The 7,330-nt window shown below is 44.0% G+C and overlaps 1 non-coding gene across 1 annotated transcript; it reads right to left on the bottom strand.

Annotated features, from left to right (window-relative positions):
- Window positions 1-1,150: 1,150 nt before the first annotated feature.
- Window positions 1,151-1,223, bottom strand: trnav-uac (transfer RNA valine (anticodon UAC)). Its single transcript has one exon. It is a non-coding gene; the product is annotated as a tRNA-Val (tRNA).
- Between the last annotated feature and the right edge of the window lie 6,107 nt (window positions 1,224-7,330).

Below are 7,330 nucleotides of genomic sequence, written 5' to 3'. Positions count from 1 at the left end.
GAGTGAGAAAGAGAGTTAATCTTCCAGCTGGATGATCTTTCATCAGAGTTGGAAAAGTCACAGATGTAACAGATGGAAAACAAGTCCAGAGGCGAAGGGGAGTGAAAGGACAAAACGGAAGGACTGTGATAGGTTACAAGGCATGAGACAGAAACTGACGAAAGGGATGATGGTGCAAAATGTGGGTGGGAATGGGACAGATTTATCTTCCTGCTGTTCAAACTGGCAAAAATATCACTCTTGATCAACCAATCACAACTACCGTTTCAAAGTAACTTTCTATAATTGTTTCATTTCCATCCCCACTGCTGCTGCCTTCACAGTCATTCTATCATCTTCAACCCATTCCAGCAAAATCCACCTTCTTCCCTTGTGTTCAGCTCCTCTGACGTCATGGGACTGAGTAAATTCAGTGAGAATTTTTTTGTCATTTGGCACAAGATTCGGAACCAGACCTGGGAGAGGTTTGTGTCAGTGTAAACAGTGAAATCTCCCCTATTACCGCTATATTTTGCCGTGAACCACCGTCTCTATAGTCAGTGATTTGCAGCCTGCCATGCGCTTCTCTCATTCCTTATCTTCACCTCTGTATTTGCTCGCGGCCTGTTGCACGGGTGACATTTCCGGCGCTGATGCAATACTCCAGCTCCCACTCCACTGATTCAGGCGGAACTGATATGCGTTTTCAGTTTTCAATCAAGAAGTAATGCATATTTATATTAATCATTCTCATGACATTTATAAGCGCCAAACCTTAACCACTAGACCCCCAGGTTTGCAGCTTTACAGCCCCGCTTATCCATGCTTTCTGTGCCTTTTATTTTCATTTCAAACCTCTTTCAACAGAGACACTTTTCTCCGACAAAATGACACGTTTCTCTAGAACACAACCGACTTCTTCAGCCAATGACAACAGCGATTGCTGTTAGCTGGAGCAGCATTCATTGTCTCACAGTCCCGGGTTGTCATTGAGTCCTTAAGCGACAAAAAAAGACAGAAATCGCCAACTCTCCTGTTACCCGGCGAGTTCCAACAGATAAGGCGAGGAGCAAGTGCAATACGGCTGTGAGACACTGCATTCAGCTAATATTCAACAACAAGAAGGAGCAACGCAGCTTTTCCTCTTACTTAAATGTGTAAGTTGCGGTAAAGTTTCTGCCCGGTTTCGAACCGGGGACCTTTCGCGTGTAAGGCGAACGTGATAACCACTACACTACAGAAACCCCATTGCTAAATGCATCTGACTACAATGCAGTTCCGCAACAGCATTTTTGAGTCTTTGTTTTGAAGAAATGGAATTCGGCTGTTCTCATTAGGAATGCTGGAGACAGACTGATCAACAATGTCATCATCAAATGGCACAGCAGGTTGGATGGTCATTAGATTATCTCTTCTGTGCCAGCTTCCTTTTTAAAGAGGAACCAATTTGTCTCAATATATTTCTCTCTCTCCATAAGCCTATTTTTTCTCTATTTCAAGTCACTGTCTAATTTACTTTTGAAGAAGGAGTTTCTGCAGAATCCATGCACTGTTTCCCTTAATTAACAAAGTTTTCCCCACCCAGTAACATGAAGATTTGGACTTGGGTTTCTTCAAGTCCCTGGAGGATTGGATCCGAATCCCAGCACTGCCACAGTTTAAGTCACATTCCCACTTTGGGGAACTTCAGGAATTCCCTTTCGGAGAACAAGAGGAGATTCTAGTTTAATACAGGGCGGGTTGTGAACTTTATTTTGTTTGGAAAAACGCGGAGAGGCAATACAAATATAAATTGCTGTGGGGGAAACGGGAGGGGGTGGTGTGGTATTGGTTGAGTTGCTCTTCCAGAGAGCCATCATAGGCACGACGGGCCGAGTGACTTATTTTGCAGCCATCTCTGATTTGACAAGAACACATCTGAGCTCGAAAGCTGCTGTTAGTCGTGGCTGAATGTTTAAGGTGATGGATTTCAAATCCATTGGGGTTTCCCCCTGTAGGTTTGAATCCTGCTGACTACAGTTCTCATTATTCCTCATTTTAACCAGGTGCCACCAACCTCATCCCTGCGGCCCTGTGAAACTGACAAGGCAACACACGGCAGAAATTCATCACTGAAAGTAACTGACACACATCAAATTCTGCCACTTTCATGTCGCATCTTTTAACTTCCTGTTCTCCATCTCAGACATTTCCAGGTCTATCAAATGTCATCCACCTGGAACTTCAGCCTCCACCTTATTTTACTGAATATGGTCGATTTTCCGTATGCTTAAGTTAATAGGTGGCTCCATAGCTCAGTGGTTACAGCACTTGACTTGTAAGTCAGGGGGCGTGAGTTCAATCCTCCCTGTGAACCTATGGGTAACCTTCAGCTGAGATGGTGAAGTTATGTGGAGAGCTGAGAGACTGCAGACCAATATAAAAGAAGCAATTTCATTTAAGTTAAAACATTGCGGATGTTGGAAATGTGTATTACAAACAGTAAATGTTGGAAAAACTCACCATCTAACAGCATCTGTGAAGAGAGAAACAGAGTCAATGTCTCGAGTCCTTGTGACTCTTCAGAGCGAAAGAGAAGCAGAAATGTGATGGTGCTAATACTGTTATATGAGGGGTTGGATGGAGCAGGTGGGAAGGTCAGCGATAGGTGGGGGCTCAGGAAGGGTTGACAAAGGAGTCAGGGACACAAGACAAAGGGAGTGTTAATGATAGCGGTTAGGGCGAAAAAAGATACTGATTGTGGCATAAAGGCAAGAAAGCAGAATGTGTGAGTAGCAGAACAAGGATCAGCACTTTGTGAAAGAACAACTGACAGTTGGCCCTTTAGGGGCCTTCCTCCTCACTTTCCAAGGGCCAAAACGCTTCTTTCAGGTGAAGCAGTGCTTCACTTGCACCCCCTTTAATTTGGTCCACTGCATTCGCTGTTCCCAATGTGGTCTCCTCGACATTGGAGAGACCAAACGGAGACTGGGTGACCACTTTGTGGAACACCTTCGGTCTGTCTGCAAGTATGACCCAGACCTTCCTGTCACTTGCCATTTCAACACCCCGCCCTGCTCTCAAGCCCACATGTCTGTCCTTGGCCTGCTGCAATGTTCCAGTGAAGCTCAACGCAAACTGGAGGAACAGCACCTCATCTTCCGACTGGGCACTTTACAGCCTTCCGGACTGAATATTGAGTTCAACAATTTCAGACCGTGAACTCTCTCCTCTAATTTCACCCTTTTTAAAATCTCGCTATAAAAATGTATTTTTATTTTTATTTACTTATTTTTATTAATTTATTCATTATTTTATCCCCCCTTTTATCCTCTTTTCTATCCTTTTTCCCCAATCACCGCACTTCCCCCCACCCCAGCCCAAAATAGAGCCATCTGTTACTTGTTCCATGTTGCTATTTCACAAAGTGTTGACCCTTGTTCTTCTATTCACACATTCTGCTTCCTTACTTTTATGCCACTATCCGCACCTTCTTCAGCCCTGACCACTGCCATTAACACTCCCTTTGTCTTGTGTCCATGACACCTTTGTCAATCTCTCCTCCACCCCCACCTATCACTGACCTTCTATCCAATCTCGCCTGCTCTACCCGCCGCACACCGCCCCCCTCCCCGCCCCCTCCCCGCCCAGCTTGAATAGCATAAATTCTATCACTTTCTATTTCTTTTCAGGTCTGAAGGTGAGTCATACGGACACGAAACGTTAACTCGGTTTCCCTCTCCACAGATTATGTCAGACCTGCTGAGTTTTGCCAGCATTTTCTGTTTTTATAATATATAAGAGGTGATAGGCTAACAAGATGACAGACGGAGAAAAATGTAGCAAAGTCTGAAGTTACTCACTTGGTCGTAAAAATAGTTTGAAAAAACAACAAAGCAGAACATGTTTGAAGAGGTGAGAATCTTGTGCTGATGTTCAAAGAGACTTGGCTGTACCTGTACAAAGAACACAGAAAGTTGCATCAGTCTCTGCAGAACAATTGGTCAGCGCGTTCGGCTGTTAACTGTAAAGTTTGGTGGTTCAGAGGCGAAGCCGTGAATATTTTTCCCCCATCAACATTCAGTGTCACTCAGATCCGGGTTGTCAATGGCGGTAAGAACATTTTCCACAAATGTTTCCAGTTCTACTGTTCTTCACTGAGTTTCGATTCAGGAAACTTTCGGCGTGTAAAGCAAATTTGATAACTACTAGACGACAAAAACAACACGCAGCTCCTTGCAGAACGACGTAGAATGTCAAACTGTGCTGTCTTATTGCACTTCAGAACCTTGTTTTGTGGACGTACAATTTGGCTGAAACCCTTAGCCATGCTGCAGAGAAATTGATCGAACATTAGAATCATCAGATGACAGAGCACATCAGCAGCTCATTCAACACCTCACACATGTACGAACGGCCTTACAGCAAATCCGTCCCCATCTTTCCCTCTTTTTTCCAAGCCATGCATTTTTCAGAATATCATTCGAAACCTGGAGAAGTATAAATGTCACATGGTTTTGAGATGATGCATCCAGTTACCATTTAACAACAAACGGGAACGGTGCAACTTTTCCTCACATTTAATTTTGTTAAGGCTTCTACCCCTTTTCGAGCGGGGAAACTTTCCGTGTGTGAGAAACCGTGATCCCTATTACCCTACACAAACCCTGCAATGTAGCGGGGAAACTTTCCGTGTGTGAGAGACCGTGATCCCTATTACCCTACACAAACCCTGCAATGTAGCGGGGAAACTTTCCGTGTGTGAGAGACCGTGATCCCTATTACCCTACACAAACCCTGCAATGTAGCGGGGAAACTTTCCGTGTGTGAGAGACCGTGATCCCTATTACCCTACACAAACCCTGCAATGTAAAGAGCCCAATTTAACACACAGAAGGCAGAGAGCCGTGAATTTTCAGATTGGAAAGACGTAACTAGTGGAGTGCCACAAGGATCAGTTCCAGGGATTCAATTATTTACTATCTACACGAATGACATGGAGGAGGGGACAGAGTGTAATGTATCCAAATTTTCTGACGATACAAAAATAGGTGGGAGGTCAGGTTGTGATGAGGACTTGAAGAATCTTCAAGGGGGTATAAATAGGTTGAGTGAGTGGGCAAAAGTTGGTAGGTGGAGTTTAATGTAGGGAAGTTTGAGATCATACACATTGGTAGGAAGAATCAAAAGGCAGAATATTATTTAAATGGAGGGAGACTCCAAAAAAGTGCAGTACAGAGGGATCTGGGTGTTCCTATGCATGAAACACAAAATGTTAGCATGCAGGTGCAGCAAGTATAAGCATCAGCATAAGGCATAGGAGCAGAAATTAGGCCATTCGGCCCATCGAGTCTGCTCCGCCATTCAATCATGGCTGATTAGTTTCTCAACCCCATTCTCCCGTCAATCTTAAGTCATGAAGAAGGCAAATGGAATTTTGGCCTGTTTTGCTCGTGGTTGGAGTTTAAAAATCGGGAAATCTTGTTACAGCTGTACAGGGTGTTGGGGAGGCCGCACCTGGAGTGCTGTGTACAGTTTTGGTCCCCATATTTAAGGAAGCATATATTGGCATTGTAGGCTGTTCAAAAGAGATTCATTAGGCTGATTCCTGGGATGAAGGGGTTGACTTATCAAGAACTTTGAAGCAGGTGAAGACTTTATTCATTAGAGTTTAGAATACTGAGGGGTGATCTTATTAAAACGTGCAGGTTTCTGAGGAGGTTGACAGGATAGATGTTGAGAAGATATTTCCATTAATGGGGGAACCTCCAACTAGGGGACATAGTTACAGAATCAGGGGGCACTCATTTAAAACTGAGATGCGAAGGAATTTCTTCTCCCAGAGGGTAGAGAATGTTTGGAATTCTCTACCCAAGAGAGTTGTGGAGGGTAGCTCACTGAGAGTATTTAAAGAAGAGGTAGATAGATTTTTGAAATATCTGGGATTGAGGGCTACGAGGAGTTGGCAGGAAAGAGGAGTTGAGGCCTGGGGCAGAGTAGCCATGATCTTATTGAGTAGCAGGGCAGGCTTGAGGGGCCGAATGGCCGATTCCTGCTCCTATTTCTAATGTTCTTATGTTCTTATGAAACGTGTCTCTGGTGAAAAAAGTCTGAAACAAAAATAAAAGGCACAGGTAGCATAGATAAGCCAAGTGGTGAGGTTTATGAGCAGCTTTCTTGGTGGTATGGTGGTCAGGATTCAGCGCTTTCACTGTTGTGGACCAGGTTTAATTCCCAGTCAGGGAATGGAGATTTACTGACCTCGTGCAAACTGTTAAAATGAGTCTGAGTTGTTTCTTGATGAAAAACAGAAGACGCTCATCTCTGCCAGAATCAGTGGAGTGAGAGCTGGAGTTCTGCCTCAGAGCTGGAAATGTCACCCGTGCAACAGGTCGGGAACAAATATAGAGCTGAAGATAGGGAATGAGAGAAGGGCTGTGATAGGTGGCAAATCCTTAACCAGAGAGATGTTTGTGCAAGGCAAAATATAGCGGAAATAAAGGAGGCTTTACTGTTTACACTGACACAAATACCTCCCAGATCTGGTTCCATATCTCGTGTTAAGTGAGAAGAAAGCTTCTCCCTGAATCTTCCCCATTTTAGCTGCACCTCATTCCAAACATTGCAAACTCCTCCCGCATCTTCCATCCTGATATTTTTCTCTGTGAAATTTGAAACTAATGTGAATAAAGTTTGCGATGGTGAAAATATGTTCATGCCCTTGGGGAACTGAACCACATTGACACACACAGAGGAACAAACACAGACATATAGACCGAGAGTGACAAAGAGCAAGGGATTGTCTCGAAGGAGAGACAAACACCCAGAAATCAAGCCTGACACCAACCTGGTTCCGTTTTTGTTCCATTTCTCGCTGCAACTTTTGTGAATGCTTACAGACGAATAGAAATGAGAGAACGCTGGAGGTTTTAGATGGTTTTTATTCAACTTATTCGGACAATTAATTGTGCAGGTACACTGTAAAATTCAGGAATGATAAGAAGCGTAATTGGCAGGATTCCAGCCTACCTGTGGAGATCCCAATGCATTCAAAACCCGTCAGCTTAACCACTCAGTCACAAATCCAAGCCCCAGATTTGCATTAATGATGTTTGTATAAAATCATAGACGGCTACATCAGACGGTCATTCAGCCATTCATGTTCACATGCCGACTCTCTGGAAGAGCAACTCAACTACTGTAATTCCACACCCCGCCTTTTCCCCACAGCAACTGATATTTATATTGTCTCTCCTCGTTCTTCCTATCAAAATAAAACACCGCACATTCCGCTAGTGTGAGCTGGTATCTGTCGATCTGTTGGTTTGCAAGGGGCTGCAGCAGATCACAAAAGGTAGATCATCTGAATGCT

Source organism: Cetorhinus maximus, chromosome 23, assembly GCF_964194155.1.
Source record: "Cetorhinus maximus chromosome 23, sCetMax3.hap1.1, whole genome shotgun sequence".
NCBI lineage: Eukaryota > Metazoa > Chordata > Chondrichthyes > Lamniformes > Cetorhinidae > Cetorhinus > Cetorhinus maximus.
This window is presented reverse-complemented; position numbering and strand designations above follow the sequence as displayed.